We start from the raw sequence: 17,797 nt of genomic DNA on the forward strand, positions 1-17,797 counted from the left end.
TCATATCACCCTTGATTTATTATTATTTTTGAGGAAGGATCTCGCTGTGTCACCCAGGCTAGAGAGCAGTGGTGTGATCACAGCTCACTGCAGCCTCAAACTCCTGACCTCAAGGATCCTCCTGCCTCAGCCTCCCAAGTAGCTAGGACTACAGGTACATGCCACCATACCTGGCTAATTAAAAAAAATTTTTTTTCTTGCCATGTTGCCCAGGCTGGTCTCAACCTCCTGATCTCAAGCAATTCTCCTGTAGCTGCCTCTCAAAGGTTGGGATTAAAGGCGTGAGCCACTGCCCCTGGCCTCACATCACCCTTTGATGCTCCCCATTCATTGCTGCCCTACAGGATCAAGGCCAAATCCTCTGGCCTGGCATTCAAGACCTCTGGCTGGGGTCTCATTCCATATTCCAAGATTCATTTCTTCTAGCTCTTCTAAATGGCACCTTCCAGCTTCCTCAGCACCTGCTCTTGCATCTCCAGCCCTCTGGCTCTTTGCCCTTCCCTCTCCTGCTGCTTGGCTTGCCTTTCCAATCCCCCTACCTCCTGTTCCTGTCTCCACAAATCCCAATCCACCCCTTCCCTAGCTCCCAAGCCACTTCCTCCAGAGAGTCCTCCTTGATACCCCAAGTAGCAGAGATCTTGCTCTCCTCTGTTCCCTGACAGCCATCTCTCCCCTTGCCCTTAGCCCTTGACACTGTCTAGCCCGATTTGGGGTTTAGGGCCAGTTCTCATTTTCTCTGCTGGCTTGGCGCTTCCTTGGAGAAGGCTCTGCTCCAGGAGTATCCAGCACAGTGTCTACCTCCCTTGGGCCCCCACCTTCCCTACTTGTGGGAAGGCAGGTTTGGCTGGGCCCACACTGGTCAAGCCAAAGAAGGTGCTCACCCCGCCCACACAGCTGACCCATGAGGCTCTTCTCTGCCCTCAGGTCCTCAGCACGAGATTACATTGTGTGACCTCAGGCAGGTCACAGCGATCAGGGCCTGACCCCTGAGGCAAGCCCTTTAGACAGAACCAGGTAGCAGGTCAACCTTGCAGGGGCTTGTGTATCCTGCAAAGCTCAGAAATTCCAACTCTCCTTTTGGGAGCTTTGCCCTAAACCGGGGCTGCTCTTGCCAGAGCTACAGGAAGCTGCACAGAATGTAGGGATGGACTGACTAATTAATGCCCATGTGATTCCAGAAAGGATTTAAGAAGACTCACAGAAATAGAACACAAGATAGAAGGAACTGAAAAAGCTACAAGAGAAAAAATAGGGACACAAGGAAAACGCAGGTAAAAAGAGATCACCTGAAATGCAGGAGGAGTTAAGTTAGGTGTGCTGCCAGGTCCACCACACAGAGGAGGTAGACCTTAGATTTGGGTCTGAGCTTCCTAGTGGCCAATTCAACAAGGAAAACAGAATCAGAAAGGGATTTATTTGATGTCTGTAAGATAAAAGCCACAAGTTGCTAAGGAGCAGTACATCTTTTCTCTATAGTGAGTTTTGAGAGAAATGGGTACTGGGGGTCCCCTTGGAAAGGAACAACAAGGACAAATGACCTCCCTAGGGTCTTGGCAACTTGGTGGCAGTGGAGGAGCCGCCTTGGGCCTGGGCTGGGGGTGGGAAAGTGAGGAGCAAATCAGCAGGCTCCACTCCAGGCCCCCCATCCCTGCCTCACCTTGAGCAACGGCTAGGGGTGGCGGGAGTGCACCTGTCTGTGGCAGCTGGTGATGCTCACCAGACATCCCATTGCTCCCCTCATGTCCAGGCCCCTTGCAGTCAGGCAGCCATAGCACACATCACTGCCTCCCATGACCCATTAGACAATGGATCATGGGAGGCAGTGATGTGTGTCACTTCCAGGCCAAAGTACATGAAACCTGCCTGTGACCCTCGAGGACTCTCGTCCTTGGCCGAAGGGATGAGAAGGGTGCATGTTTCAGATGGTGCGGCCATAAGGTGGTTGGTCCCTCAGGAAGCGTGTGTAGCAGAGCACTTTCTTCTACTGACTTACAGTACAACAGAGAAATACACTTGTAGAGTGAATCGTGAGATAAGGGGTTCTTTGTCACGGAGCACAGTGACCCATCCTGACTCATACAGCCTATGCAAGTCTGGCCCATGGAGATGGCAAGTGGCTGCCTGTGCTTGGAATGGCCACAGAGAAGGAAGCAGGACCCAGATTGTCTCAGGTACCCGAACTCTGAGGGCAGTAGGGAGCTACTGGAGAAATTAAAGCAGGGGAGAGGCTGGGTGTGTTGGCTCACACCTGTAATCCCAGCACTTCGGGAAGGCTGAGGCAGGTGGATCACTTGAGGTCAGGAGTTTGAGACCAGCCTGGCCAACATGGTAAAACCCCGTCTCTACTGAAAATACAAAAATTAGCCAGGTGTGGCAGTGCGTGCCTGTAGTCCCAGCTACTCTGGAGGCTGAGGCAGGAGAATCACTTGAACCTGGGAGGCAGAGGTTGCAGTGAGCACCACTGCACTCCATCCTAGGGAACAGAGTGACACTCTGTCTCAAAAATAATTAATAATAATTATAATAAATAAAGCAGGGGAGATAGAGGAACAGATTTAATTTTCATATTTTCCTCTGACTACTGAGCAGAGGAAAGGTTAGAGCAGGTGAGAGGCAATGGTCACCTGGGCTGAAGTAGGGCAGTGACGTGGGCAGGATGGTGGGGAGAGGATGTTACTGAAATACCATGGAGGTGGGATCAACCAAATGTGGTGCCTGAGTGCACGTGGCGGGCCTGGGGTGGTCGCTGAAATCGACACGACCTTACATTAACAACAGCCCTGGCCCCTCTGGACCCTCTGAGCTCTCTCCCTCCACAGCCTGTCTGTGCACCTGCAGGGGGTAACTGGGGTCTGGCCCAACTCCTGAGAGCCACTCCCCATCCAGGAGAAGTGAGGAGGCCGTGAAAGGCCTGGGTAACACCTCCCAAGCTCACAGTCACCTCTGTGGCAATAAGAAGTCATGGTTTTTGAGTGCTTACAAACTGCCAGGTGCCATTCCAAATGCTTTCCATGCATGAATAGAGCAAGTGGGTGCTACCTTGCTCCCCGGTTCAGATGTAGGTGTTGAGGCCAGTAACCCGGTCACACAGCTAGTGAACAGCAGGCCTGGGGGCTGAACTCAGCTGTCTCAAGCCTGCAGCTTTTGAGCCTGCAGCTCCAGGTCCTCACAGACAATACCCATGATGATAATAGCTCTTTCAGACCCATCACAGCCCTGGATCTCACCTCTGCCCCTAAGAGGAACTGTCATGATCACGACCACCCCGACTCTACAGAGAAGGAAAAGGAGGCCCAGGAAGCTAGCTAGACCCCTCTGGAAAGGCGCCCCACTTCCCCGTGGATGAAGCCAGCTGACAGCAAAGGAGCGTGAACATCAATGCCCTTCTGCCCAACCCCCAATCCTCTCCCCACCCTAACTCTTAATTTGCACTGCTAAGATTCTTCCAGACCTGCTGCCAGGAAGGGAAATTACACAAGCAGGGGGTGGGGCAGCCGCTAGCAAGGCCAGCTACCTCTCCCTTTGTGTGTGGTATGGAAGTGTATGTGTATGTGCACGGGTGAAGCTTGTGCATGCGTGCTGGCCTGTGTGCGTACTGTGTGTGCACAAGAACTGCATCCATCAGGATGTTCATGACTGCCTGTGTCCTCTTGTGGGTGTGCATGCACATGTGCATCCGTTTGGATGTTTAACTGAGGCTGTGTATATACACGTGCATGAGCGCATGCGTGTATCAGTGCATGCATGATTTTAATGATTCAGCGATTCAGAGAACAGGAGTTTCATTTTCCCTACAAGCAGGCACTTGTCCACAAGTAAGTACTGTAGCGGGCCCTTCACCCACAGGCTGGGCCAGAACAGCCTATTCAAGCCAGGTCTATCCCAGGCCACTCGTCCTATCCTGCCCCATTCCATCTGGCTGGGCCCACATCAAAGCCACAGCAGGCCTTCTCAGGTGTGGCACTCTGGGACAGACTGCTGAGGCACAAGGCAGGAGGTGGCATCCATTCTGCTGCTGCAATCCCATGCAGGCTTGATGGGCCTGATGCCATGGGATTAGGCTCCGAGGCCTGTGAATTCCCCACTCCCAAAAACGATTTAGTCATCTCTGGGTTTTGCATCGCACTGAGTTTATTTCTTTTTTTTTTTCTTTGAGAAGGAGTCTGGCTCTGTTTGCCCAGGCTGGAGTGTGCAGTGGTGCTATCTCGGCTCACTGCAACTTCCGCCTCCTGGGTTCAAGCAATTCTCCTGCCTCAGCCTCCAGAGTAGCTGGGATTACAGGTGCGTACCACTGTGCCCAGCTAATTTTTGTATTTTTAGTCGAGACAAGGTTTTGCCAAGTTGCCCAGGCTGGTCTCAAACTCCTGACCACAGGTGATCCACCCACCTTTGCCTCCCAAAGTGCTGAGATTACAGGCGTGAGCCATTGTGCCCGGCCTTGAGTTTATTTCTTAATGCCTGACAGTGGCTCACAACTCTCCTGCAAGGTAGGTGGGGATTATTTTCCCCATTTGATGATGGGAAAACTGAGGTGCAAGGGAAGTGACTAGACTGAAGTCAAGTTATGATGAGCAGTGCAGGTGGGAAGTAGTCTGAGGACTAGTTCAGAGACACCGCTTCCTGCTATGCAATGTGCTCCTCTGTGACATACATGTGGGGTATGCGTGTGTGTGTGTGTGTGTGTGAGAGAGAGAGAGAGAGCGAGAGAGAGAGAGAGAGATAGAAAGAGACAGAGACAGAGAGAGTTTCCTGCCTGTTCCAAAGGCCCCTCTTCCTTGCCCAGCCCTAAACTCATTGCAGGACAAGGGTTAGCTGCAGGGTGGCTGAAACTGAACCCAAACTGGGTGTGGTGCAAACCATTATAATAGATTATTCATTAATTATATTGTTTGTGGCTTTAAGGAAAGAATGAAATGACCTGATTTGGTCTTTGAACAGGATGGGTAGGCATTGCTGGCTACCAGTTCCCCTTTGTAAATTTGTGGTTTCACATATAATATTTGAAGTTTTATCTTTTCTCTCTCTTAAAATTTGACTTGTGGGCACAGTGAGCTGCCACCTGTAAGTGCCTGGTGAGAGGGTCTGAACCACCACACTTATGTCAAAGCCACAGTTAGGGAAGATTAGAACCACAAGTTACCCAGTTGTTTCAAAAAATCGAAAAGAGGTCACCGTTAATCAGGATAAAGACCGCTCTATGTGAAGGTGCTCTACAAAGGCTGAGAATTTCACACAGTCCACATCTCATTATGGGGGTTCCCTCACCTGGACTCCAATCCCTGACCCACTATTATCCGTCACAGTTCATCTTGATCCTGGCCTTGGTCCCAGACTTGCTGGGAAAGCTCTTTTTTGTCATCCAGAATCCTTATGGGGTCTCTGATCCACCCACTGCGGGAGGGCTATCTGGCTCTGAAGTCAAAGCCCATGGAGGGTAAGGCCACCCTGCTGCCAACCTAGGCATCTGGGTAACCATTTCCCACAGCACCTTCCTTTCTCACCAGGCAGGAAGAAAACAAATACAAGGCTCAGCTACTTCTCCTTTGTAAGGGTTTTATTCACAACTGGCCTCTGTGAATCTGAGGCCAGGCCCTGGCTTAAACCACCACCTCTTGGCACAAGGTGTCTTAACTTTTGCCTTGCACTGGCCAGCAACAAGGTCTGAAGTGATACAGCGGGATCCAGGGTGCTAGGACCTAAGAGTCTTACCCCACAGGGTAATTTTTCCTCCCTCCTTCAAAGCAAGAAGGATCCTTGCCGCTCTCCACAGAAGTAGGGTAACTAACTGTCTTGGTTTGCCTGGGATTGTGGAGGGGTTCCAGGGATGCAGGACTTACAGTGCTACACTGGGGGAAGTCTTACTTAGGCAAACAGGGATAAGTTGGTCACTCTCCCACCACCACCACCACCAAGGTCTGTATGTAACAATTCTTTTTTTTTTGAGGTAGGGCCTCACTTTGCTGCCCAGGCTCGAGTGCAGACGTGTGATCACAGCTCACTGCAGCCTCAATCTCCCAGGCTCGTGCAATCCTATGGCTTCAGCCTCCTGAATAGCTATGAACAAGCATGTACCACCATGCTTGGCTAATTTTTTTGTGAAGACAGGGTTTCACTCTGTTGCCAGGATGGTCTTGAATACCTGGCCTCAGGCGATCCTCACACCTCAGCCTCCCAAACTGCTGGCATTACAGGCATGAGCCACTGTGCCTGGCTTACACATAACAATTCTATTGTAAATCCCTAGCAGCCCTGACTTTGTCAAGTTGCCTGCAAGAGAGGAGACTCTAGAATCTATTTCTTAAAGAGCCCAACATACTGAACCAGAGAATAGAAATTTCAAAGCAGAATAATCCAGGAAGCTTTATAAAGAGAGATGAGGCCGGGCGCGGTGGCTCAAACCTGTAATCCCAGCACTTTGGGAGGCCGAGACAGGCGGATCACGAGGTCAGGAGATCGAGACCATCCTGGCTAACACGGTGAAACCCCGTCTCTACTAAAAAATACAAAAAAACTAGCCGGGCGAGGCAGCGGGCGCCTGTAGTCCCAGCTACTCAGGAGGCTGAGGCAGGAGAATGGCATAAACCCGGGAGGCGGAGCTTGCAGTGAGCCGAGATCCAGCCACTGCACTCCAGCCTGGGTGACAGAGCGAGACTCCGTCTCAAAAAAAAAAAAAAAAAGGAGAGAGGTGAAGAGGATTTCATTCAATCTCCAATCTTCATCCGATATTGGCTTGGTGCTTATTCTGCGCCAAGCTGTGTCAGGAGCAGGGTTCGGAGGGGTCAGAGATGAATAATTCAGTCACTGCTCTCCACATGTTCATACCTCTTAGGAAAATGGCCAAGAGCAGGAAGAGATGAGATGGTGTAACCTTGAGGGACTGCTAACATGCAGGGCAGGGGCTTGCAACTTTGCACATTAGAATCACTTAAATCAGACGACTGGGTGGGGAATCCAGATGCCAGCACTGCTTAAGCTTCCCATGTGATTCCAGTGCATGTTAGGAGCAAGGATAACAGAAATACATCATGGATGTGATGCAGTAGTTCTCAAAGTGTAGTCCCCAATTAACCATATCACTAGGGAACTTTTTAGAGTTGCAAATTTTCAAGCCTCCTATCCCAGACCTACTGAATCAGGCATTCTGGGGGCGGGGCTCACCGCTCTGCTTTAACCAGCCCCCCAGCTTCAAGTTTGAGACTCAGTGGTGTAATGGATGGGTTGGCAACACCTGAACCCACTGACCAATCTTAGTATCACTAAAAGAGATAACCAGACATTATGTGCTGCTAATATGAAGCAACAGGAAACACTACTTATAAAGTGGCTTTGCCAAAAAATGAAACCCAATATTGACCGAGTCTTTGTATGTAATTACACACACAGAGTGTGGAGAAACATGTTCAACAGCCACACAGATGCAATCAGGAAAAAAACACAGGAAATCCTACATGCTAAATTTTCTGGTTTTTAACATTAACTCAAAAAGCATCAAAGACCTAAACAGAAGAGCTAAAACTATAAAAAACTTAGAAGAAAACAAAGGGCAAAACCTTTACAACATTGGGCTTGGCAATGATTCCTTGGTTATGACACCAGGAACAGGCAACAAAAGAGAAAAAAAATAGACAAATTGTATTCATGGAAATTAACAACTTGTTTGTATTTAACAATTTGTATTTGTATCACTAGCAACAGAGTGAAAAGGCAACATATGGAATGAGAGAAAATATTTGCAAATCTATCTGATAAAGTGTTACTATTGAGAATATATAAAGAAGTCCAACAACTCAACAACAAGCAAGCAAACAATTTGATTTGAAACAATCTGATTTTGTGCACTGTTGGTAGGTAAAATGGTGCAGTTGCTATGAAAAATAGTATGGCAGTTCATCAAAAATTTAAAAATAGAACGATCATATGATTCAGCGACTCCACTTCTGGGATATACAGCCTTAAAGAAATGAAAGCAGGGTCTGGAAGAGATATTGGCACACTCATGTTGATAGTGGCATTATTCACAATAGCTTAAATGTGGAATCAACCCAAGTGTCCATCCACAGATGAATGGATCAGTAAAATGTGGTATATTCATACCATGAAATATTACTCAAACTTCAAAAGGAAGAAAATTCTACTTTGGGAGGATGAGGTGGATCGCTTGGGTTCAGGAGTTCAAGACCAGCCTGGGTGATACAGCAAGACCTCATCTCTACTAGAAAAAAAAAAAAAAAAAAAATTAGCTGGGCATGGTGGCGCACACCTGCAGTCCCAGCTACTCGGGAGGCCAAGGTGGGAGGACCACTTGAGCTCAGGCGTTAGAGACTGCAGTAAGCTATGATTACACTGCTGCACTCCAGTCTGGGTGATAGAGCAAGATCCTGTTTCAAAAAAAAAAAAAAAGAAAGAAAGAAAAGAAAAGAAAAAGGAAGAAAATCCTGACACATGCTATAACATGGATGAATTTTGAGGGCATTATGCTAAGTGAAATAAGCCAGTTACAAAAAGACAGTGTGTGATTCCACTTATATGAGTTACTTAGAGTAGGCAAAAATCCCAGGGACAGAAAGTAGAATGGTGGCTGCCAGGGGCTGAGGGTAGGGAGGAATGAAAAGTTATCGTTTAATGGCTATAGAGCTTCAGTTTTGCAAGATAAAAAGAGTTCTAGAGATGGATGGTGGTGGTGGCTGCACAGCAGTATGAGTGTACTTAATACCACTGAACTGTACACTTAAGAATGATTTAGATGGCAAATACTATGCTATGTGTATTTTAGTACAATGAAATATATATATACATATTTTAAAATATCTAGTTTCTTTAAAGATGACAAGGAAAAAGGGACAAGGGTCATTATAGTTCAGAAGAGGCTTAAGAGATCAGAGGCATAGCAGGAAGTGCAATGTGCGGATCCTGAGTGGATACAGATTCATACAAACCAACTGCAAAAAGGCATCAGGAAGCAATCAGGGAAAGCTGAGTGGGCACCTGACAGTAGTAAAGAATTGTTGTCATTAGGCGTGGTAATAATACTGTGCTTATATTAGACAAGAGTCTTTATCTTTTAGAGACATATACCTAATATTCAGATGAAATGACATAACATCTGGGATTTATCTTGAAATAACTTGGGGTTGTTGGACAGAGGAGGAGGGAATAAGCGAGTAGAGATGAAACAGGCTGCTGATGGCTACTAAAAGTGGGTGAGGGTACAAGAGGATTCATTTGAATCTTCTCTTTCATTTTGTATGTGTCTTTACATTTCCACTGTAAAACATTTAAGCAAGAAAGAAGCAGGAGAGCACAAAAGTGGCCCAGGCCCCGGAGCTTGACTGTCAGGGTTCTAATCTTGACTCTAAATGGCCCTGTCCAACACAGAACCTCTAGTCCCACAAGGCTTCTGAATTAGAGTTAAAATTAAATAAAGTGTAAAATCCAGCTCCTTAGTCACACTAGCAATATTTCAAGAGCTCAAAATCCACATGTGCTTAATAATCACAGATGAAACCATATAAGCAACACCCAATGAACAGTGTAATTAAAGAACCCACCCATCTCTGAACAAAGTTCTGTTGGACAGTGCTGCTCTATCATTTCCTATCTGCCACTCTGGGCAAGTTACTTAATGTGTCTATTTCCTCACCAGGAAAATCAGGCACTACAAATACACATTAATAGCTAACACCTATATTGCTGACTAGGTGTTAAGTATGTTCCACATACTAACTCAACCCTCATGCATGTACTGTCGTAGTCCCATTTTTAAGATGAGGAAACAGGGCACAGATAAGTTATATAACTTGCCTAAGATCACATAGTTAGTGGCTGGGCTGGAATCTGAAGCCAGGCTGTTCAGTCACAGGTCCACACTCTCTCTCAGGGGTTCCTGGACACTTACATAAGGTGAGACGTACAGCATCCAGAGTGACACTTGGTGCATACTTAGTGTTCAAAAGACGTTGGCTAGTAAGATTGTTGTGGTCCCAGTGTGTACAGGACACTGAGATGTGATTTAACACAGAACAGGTACATGCCGGGGGCCCAGCATTTTGGGGATCTAAGTAAAAATCCCAAACCAGAAAGCATAAAGCAGCCTGCCAGGGGCCGAGTGGCTCGTGAGAGTTCCAACCCCTGGTGCAAACCATGATGATGGGGGAACAGACACACAGATGCAGAAGGCTAGCTGACAATTCCTACTGATCAAAAAGAATCCAAGAGAGTGCATTTGTGCATCTCTCTGGGCTGGGCTTTCCCGGGTGGAGGCCAGAAGGCCCCGCCCTGCCCTAGTGCTGAGGGGCCTGGGAGGGGGTGAAGGGGCAGGGGAAGGAGCCCTTTGCTTTTTCTCCATCAGCACAGCCCAGGCAGGGAAGCAGGAGCGCAGCCATCCAGGGACCCTCCTTTGGGGATCGACCATCACCAGTGAGGCAGAAGCTGTCTGTAGCCAGCAAATGCAAACAGTCCTGTCCTCAGGTCTCCGCATTCCCCACCCCCGCGCCGCCCATCCTTCTGGTCCAGCACAGATGCCTCTCTGCAGGCCCACAGGAAGTACAGATTGAGTCAGAGAGCAAACCAAGACAAGGCCTCTTTCTTCCTGATGAGATTAGGCCTGAGGGAGTGCCTCCTTCCCACATCTGACACTGCCCAGGGCCACCTCCTCCTGCCCTGCCTCCTCCCCAGCCCTGCCCCCACGGCCCCCACCTGCTCTCTACCCCTCTCCCAGGCCATGCCAAGGCCTGAGCAGCCTTCTTTCTTGGGGACTCAGGCCTCACATATTCCACCCCCAACTCTGGGCCTGCATTTTCCCTTAAAACCCACCCCGGGTCACCTCTGCCTCAGGATAAAGTCCTCTGCTGGACTTGGGTTTTGAGGTCCCTACATTCCCCCTGAGTCTCTGACCTCCTTCTCATCTCCCCAGACCTGTTCTCTGAGACAAACTGGTCTGTCTGCTCTCCCCTCAAAGCATCATGGTTTTCTTTTTTTCTTTCTTTTTTTTTTTGAGACGGAGTCTCGCTCTGTCACCCAGGCTGGAGTGCAGTGGTCTGATCTCAGCTCACTGCAAGCTCCGCCTCCTGGGTTTACGCCATTCTCCTGCCTCAGCCTCCTGAGCAGCTGGGACTACTCGCCCGGCTAGTTTTTTTGTATTTTTTAGTAGAGACGGGGTTTCACCGTGTTAGCCAGGATGGTCTCGATCTCCTGACCTCGTGATCCGCCCATCTCGGCCTCCCAAAGTGCTGGGATTACAGGCTTGAGCCACCGTGCCCGGCCAGCATCATGGTTTTCAAAAGAGAAGGGGAGAAGCAAAAAGAAAATAAAGAAGCATCATTTCCCCAGATAATCCATCTTTGCTCACCCCCTCTCTCCACCTAGAACTAAGCCAGCCCAGGTAAGTCGCTGGGTGGCTCTTAGCAGGGCTCTTAGAAAGCCCCTTCCTATCACCCCACCTTCCTGGCCCAGCTCCAACAGAACCACCTCCAGGGAGCCTCCCCAGCTCTCAGACTGAGCAGTCTCTCCATCCCATGCGGTCCCATCCTGACATTTGGGGAGGTAGTCAAAGGCAGGGAAAAAGAAGGCACCAGATTCAAGCCCTGGACCCCTATTTGTCTCTATGCCGTAACATTAGAGTATCCTCATATTTTTCTTATAGAATCTAGAAGATTAAATGAGATCATGTACGTAAAAGACCTTGCATGTGTCCGGCACAAAGTAGGAGCTCATCTCATGGAAGCACCCCTCCTCTCCTCCTTTCCTGCCCATTGCGTTTTTTCCTTCTCTTCCTTCCTCCCCCACCAACACACCCATAGGACTGTCAACCCTAGATGGTTCTCCCCTTCTGCTGTGCCCACCTACAGCCCTGTGGGTACCCAGGGGGAGGCCAACCTGACTCCCGGCTTGAGCTTTCACTCACACCAGCAGCTTCTTTCCAATCCCTCCTTGGGGCGCTAGGAGCCAAGGGGCTGGGCCTATCACTGTCATAGCAGGTGTGCTGGTCAGGCTGGAGAATCCTAATTCTTTCATTGTTGTCGTTATTGTTTTGAAACGGAGTCTCGCTCTGTCGCCAGGCTGGAGTGCAATGGCTGATCTTAGCTCAATGCAACCTCTGCCTCTGGGGTTCAAGTGATTTTCCTGCCTCAGCCTCCCAAGTAGCTGGGATTATAGGCGTGCACCACCATGCCTGGCTAATTTTTGTATTTTTAGTAGAGCAAAGGGGCTTCATCACGTTGGCCAAGCTGATCTTGAACTCCTGACCTCAGGTGATCCGCCCACCTTGGCCTTCTAAAGTGCCGAGATTACAGGTGTGAGCCACCGAGCCCAGCCGAGAATCCTAATTCTGATACCAATTCGCTCCATGACCTTGGGCAAATCTCATCCCTTCTCCCGCTTTCTGTTTCTATCCATATAATAGTAACAGCCCTGCCCTACCCACCTGTTAGGACAGTCTGTGGAGGGCGCTGCAGCCTGCACACGCCAGACACACGCGGGACCACAAGGGCGACAGAGCTGTCCAGCCGTCAGCTGTCCTGAGAAGGTCTTGTCCTGCCTGGACCTTCTGGAGACAGAGCAGAGCTTCTTTCTGTTTAATCCCCCAAATCAAGCCCTGACCAAAACTCCACACAGGTTTATTGCCCCACAATCTCCTTATCTGGGAGTTTCAAGCAACAAGGGTCACTGGGGATTTTCCAAGACACCTCCAGGAGGCTGAAAATCTGATGGCTCCACTTCCTGCTCACTGTCCACTTTCTGGCACAGAGCTTTCGGACCTGTCTTTGGACAGAGAGGGACACTGAGGCTCAGAGAGGAAGAGCGCCTTGCTTCGGGTCCCACAGTCAGCCCGAGGCAGGGCTGAAGCTCGGTAACTCTGGTCCTGGGGTGGGCATCCAACCAGGGGTCCTGCATTCTGTTCTCAGCATGGACCCACAAATCAGCCCTCACTCTTCCTGCCTCAGGGACCTGGGGCCCAGAGTCAGTTCAGCCAACATCATCAGTGCCCATTCTGAGCTTGATGCCATGCTGGGCACTGTAGGGGAGATGCATGGGCAGACCCAGACAGCGTCAGTTATGGGGGAGCTCAGAGGATGGGGGAGGCCCCTACGTAATCAGCAAGCTCAATTCAGGAACCAGGGCTAAAGCCAGCGTTGCAAGTTGCAGCAGGGAGACGGAAATCTGGGGAGTTAGGGAGGGTCCCTGGGAGGATACGACTGAGCTGAGCCTTCAAGGTCAAGTAGAGCAAGCCCAGCAGAGGAGGGAAACGGAGGCACTGGGGTAGAAGGTGCTGTGCTAGGTCACGCCTGGCTGTGGTGTGCGGACATGGAGCCAGGAGCTTGCTGCGCTGGGGTGGGGAGGCTAGGTCTGAGCAAATGCAGGCCAGTAATGGGGCTGCCGCTGGGAGAGAGGCTGGAGGCGCAGTGCTGAGGAGGTGGCACCTAAGACAGTGGGGAGGCATTGAAGTTTGTAACTGGGGGTGAGACATGGTCAGAGCCGAAGTTGACTTAACCCCTGCAATTAGGAAGTTAGGACATTGAGCTTGGGAAACGATTTTCTTTCCTCAACTTTGGGCTGGTATCTAAGGAAGAAATTAGTGGGTTTCATTTTATGTCCAGCTCCAGTGGGCTGGAGGGGTTGCAGAACCCCGTGAGGAGGAGGGGCAGAATTCTGAGGCCTTCTGTGCTTGGACTCAGGAGGAAAAGGGTGTGACTGCCCTGCGACAAGAGTCCCCACATACGACTGAGGGCCTGCCTGCTCCTGCAGATACTGGCAGTCCCACACCGCACTTCCGAGCTCAGCCCCACACCCCACTTCTGAGCTCGACCCCGTGCCCCACTTCCAAGCTCGGCCCCACAGCGGGAAGGAGATGTGAAGTTCTCTTCTGCTACTCTCTCGCCTGCTTGTTAACATGGAGATAAATGCCTCTGCTCACCCGTAATCGGTTCCCCAGGCAGAGTCTGCAACAGCTGGCAGGAGAGGATGGCCAGGTACCTCTTCTCTGCCTCCAGCCTCCAGGAGCTCCACCTAAATTGTTTGTTCAGGCTGGGCCTGCAGGCCAGAAAGGCAGGAGGCCAGACTGATTGCCCTTTTCAGATTTCCAGTGCCAGCAGTCTGGGTTTATGAGGATGAAAAGAGTGCAGGAAAGATGTCAGTGCCCCTGCGGGAAAGGCACTTCTGCCCGCAAGACTGGCTGTGAGGACAGGTGGCCCCATCGCATTTACATGTGTTTGCCTGCTGTGTCACAGCAGAGCATCTGAGGGTGCTCAGAGCACCTGGAGGGCTGGAAAAAAACAAACCCAGGCGGTGGCTCACGCTTGTGACCCAGCACTTTAGGAGGCCGAGGTGGGAGGATCACTTAGGGCCAGGAGTTCCAGACTAGCCTGGGCAACACAGTGATTCTGTCTCTACAGAAAACAAACAAACCAACCAACCCCCATTGTTGGGCCCCACCCTAGAGTTTCTGATTCAGCAGCGTGGGTGAGAGCTGAGAATCTGCACTTCCAACCAAGTTCCCGGTGACTAGGAAGCCTCTGGCCCAGAGGCTGCTCTTTGAGAACCACTGCTATACAGCCCAGCTCTGTGATTCACAACTATTGCTCAGTTTACCCCTCACAACCACCTGGGGGTGCGGAGGATCATCTCCACTTTGTGAGTGTGGCCGGGACACTCGGCAGAGCAGCGGCGTCAGTTTTCTGAGGTTACATGATTAATAAGCAGCAGGAACTCCTGTCCAAACTCCAAGAGCTCCATGAGCACTCAACCACCCCCCAACTTGGTGGCCACTGTGGCTCTGCTCCTTGGCTTTTAAGTCTTCTTCTCAATATATAAATTGCATGCTCTGAGGCCAGCACTCCAGAACCGGGAGTCCCAATCCTCTCCGTCCTCCTTCTCGTGGTGCTCCACAGCTGAAACAAAACCCACCTATTGTGTCTGCTGTCCCATAACAGCTTCGCAGCCCAGTACACGTGCTTAAGATACGGGCTTCAGAGTCAGAGAAACGTGGATCCAAATCCAGACTCACTTCCCTTCTCTAAGTCTCGGTACCACATCGCCACGTTGCTATGAGATGAGCAAGGAGCAGAGCATGTAGCCCTTGGTCCGGGTGCAGCGGCTCATGCCTGTAATTCCAGCACTTTGGGAGGCCGAGGCGGGTGGATCACCTGAGGTCGGGAGTTCGAGACTAGCCTGACCAACATGGAGAAAACCCGTCTCTACTAAAAATACAAAATGAGCTGGGCATGGTGGCGCATGCCTGTAATCCCAGTTACTTGGGAGGCTGAGGCAGGAGAATCCCTTGAACCTGGGAGGCAGAGATTGTGGTGAGCCGAGATTGCGTCACTGCACTCCAGCCTGGGCAACAAGAGCGAAACTCTGTCCCCCTACCCCCACCACCCCCCCTCAAAAATAAAAAAAAGAGCGTGTAGCCCTGGCCCATGGTAAAGTTCTCAAGAAATGGCAGCAACCAGTGGGCCAAGGCAAGCATTTGAGTAGCTTTCCTAAACCTCTCTGTGCCTCAGTTTCCTAAGTTATAAACCGGGGTCCATGATGGCACCTACCTTATCAAGGAATTGTTCATTCATATAAAATGCCTCAGAGCAGTGCTTGACAAGGGCCCAGCCAGGTGTTAGTCTCCTACATGTATGTTCCTGTTTTGTCAAATATATTTCAGTCTGAACATAGGCTCTTCATTGACACATGTAAACAAAAACATTAAAGAATAGAGTAGGCTACTACTGTGAAGTCAAAATGTAAAAATCTTGGCAGTGATGGTGATATGGTTTGGCTCTGTGTCCCCACCCAAATCTCACCTCGAATTGTAATCCCCTCGTGTGGAGGGAGGGACCTGGTGAGAGGTGATTGAATCATGGGGGTGGTTTCCCCCAGCTCGTTCTCATGTTACTAAGGGAGTTCTCATGAGATCTGATGGTTGAAAAGCGGCAGTTTCCCCTGTGAGTTATCTCTCTCCTGCAGCCCTGTGAAGAAGGTGCCAGCTTCCCCTTCACCTTCCGTCATGATTGTAAGTTTCCTGAGGCTCCCCAGTCATGTGGAACTGTGAGTCAATTAAACCTCTTTCTTTTATAAATTACCCAGTCTCAGGTATGTATGTTGTTATAGCAGTGTGAGAGTGGACTAACATAGATGGCTGCACAATGGGCATGTACATCATGCCATGGAATTTTATACTTAAAAATGGTTAAAATGGTAAACTTTGGTATGTATATATCACCATCATTAAAAAAATAAAGAAAAGAGAAATAATAGCACCTAGGTATCAGCCCACAGCTTTCCTGAACTCCCTGGCAGCTACAGCTCTGCTTCCATGTTGACTTCCTCGGAGCTCCTACTTCTTTTAGCCCCTTCCGACCCTTGACCTTAGAGTTGGTCCCTGATGTGACTTCAAAAGCAGGGGGCGGGGTGCGGGATGGCCCTCCCTGTCTGCTTCCCCTTTCACTCCTGGCTATTCAGGGCCATCTCTGCCAGGGGCCCAGCAGAGGGGCTTGGTAGGGTGAGGAGGCCTTGCTATTTCCCCAGACACCAGGAGTCTCCCTGCTTCAGGACATGCCTGGACGATATTTCCCCAGGCCCCTGGCAGAGTCGTGGCTCTTCCCACCAACCTCCCTCCTCCCGGTGAAGGAAGGGCCCCTTGAGGGACCAGGGCCCCCCTAATTAGCACCAACTCCCACTGGCCTTCAGCAGGGAGCCCTGCTCTGTGCAGGGAGGGCACATAGATATTCCAAGGTCAGTGACCTGGCTCCAGTAGGCTCTGCCCCCTTTTGCTGTGTGATGCTGTGAAAGCCTCTCTCTGGGCTCCAGTGTCTCAACCCATTAAATGGGCAGGAGCATCCCTGCCTGTCGCCCTCCGGAGGCTGTAGGGAGGCTCTGAGGGAGAATGGATGCAGAGGGGCTGGTTTATTTATTACACGACACAATCGCATCGAGAGGCAGCAGCACAGTGGCTACTGACATGGTTGGGAACCCGCCTGCCGGGCTCAGACATCAGCCGTACCACACACCAGCTGGGAGACATTGGGCCGGTTATCTACCTCTCTTGGACTTAGGTTTTCTCATCCATAAAATGGGGATGATAACAATAAATGAGTTAATATCTGTCAAGCACTTAGAACCCAGCCTGGCACATGGTAAACTCAAAGTAAGTATCTGTTAAATAACTAAACTCCAAACAAGTAAATAATGGTAACCTTTATTGAGTACTCACTGTGAGCCAGGCACTGTCCTAAGTTATTTACCTGCACTCATGGATTGAAATGAACATTTAATAAAAATGAATATGGGCTTTGAACAGGGCTTACAGATTAAACTATGAAGCACAAAGTGTTCATGGTCCTTTATTTTTCCTCAAAGCAGCAATATCTAAAGATCTACACATTCAGGGGAGGGATGAGGGGTGTCACCTGTGCTGGGAAGCACCAAAACCCTCTGAACCGAATGAAAGCAGAGAAAGCCTTGTGCCCTTATCAACCCATGAGTGCTGATTTAGAATCTAAAACTCGAATTCTTCAATTTTTAGCCAGACCCACTCTCTCCCAAATAATTTTATTACATCTAGGGGCAAGCACCAAATACAATACCCCAGAATTCTGCTCTTCTTTCTCCAGCACCCCATTTGAAGAGTCTGAGGGTTTTGGCTCGTACCAGTCTAGCGATGGGGAGCTCACCCCTGCTGGGGGAAGACATGCTCAACCGGTGGACTTCCTCGCGTCTACTGAACAGAAATCTACCATTTTCCCCACTGCCCTATCTGTTCCTGAAGCCCCGCCAGCCACATCCATTGCTTCTGCCCCATGACAGCCTTCCA

The 17,797-nt window shown here is 49.9% G+C and overlaps 1 protein-coding gene across 4 annotated transcripts in view; it reads right to left on the reverse strand.

Annotated features, from left to right (window-relative positions):
* Nucleotides 1-17,797, reverse strand: part of LOC105477202 (coronin 2A) — a 69,310-nt gene that overhangs the window by 34,722 nt on the left and 16,791 nt on the right. The window contains exon 1 of one of the 4 annotated variants that reach the window (XM_011733607.3): nucleotides 13,913-15,012. The exons of 2 other annotated variants lie outside the window; for them this stretch is intronic. The gene's annotated coding sequence lies outside the window, so the exon portion shown is untranslated. Of the gene's footprint in view, nucleotides 1-12,421; nucleotides 13,764-13,912; nucleotides 15,013-17,797 lie in introns of those variants that run through there. One more of the 4 variants, XM_011733603.3, reaches the window with a different exon arrangement.

This window comes from Macaca nemestrina, chromosome 14 (assembly GCF_043159975.1).
Source record: "Macaca nemestrina isolate mMacNem1 chromosome 14, mMacNem.hap1, whole genome shotgun sequence".
In the NCBI taxonomy this organism is placed as follows: domain Eukaryota; kingdom Metazoa; phylum Chordata; class Mammalia; order Primates; family Cercopithecidae; genus Macaca; species Macaca nemestrina.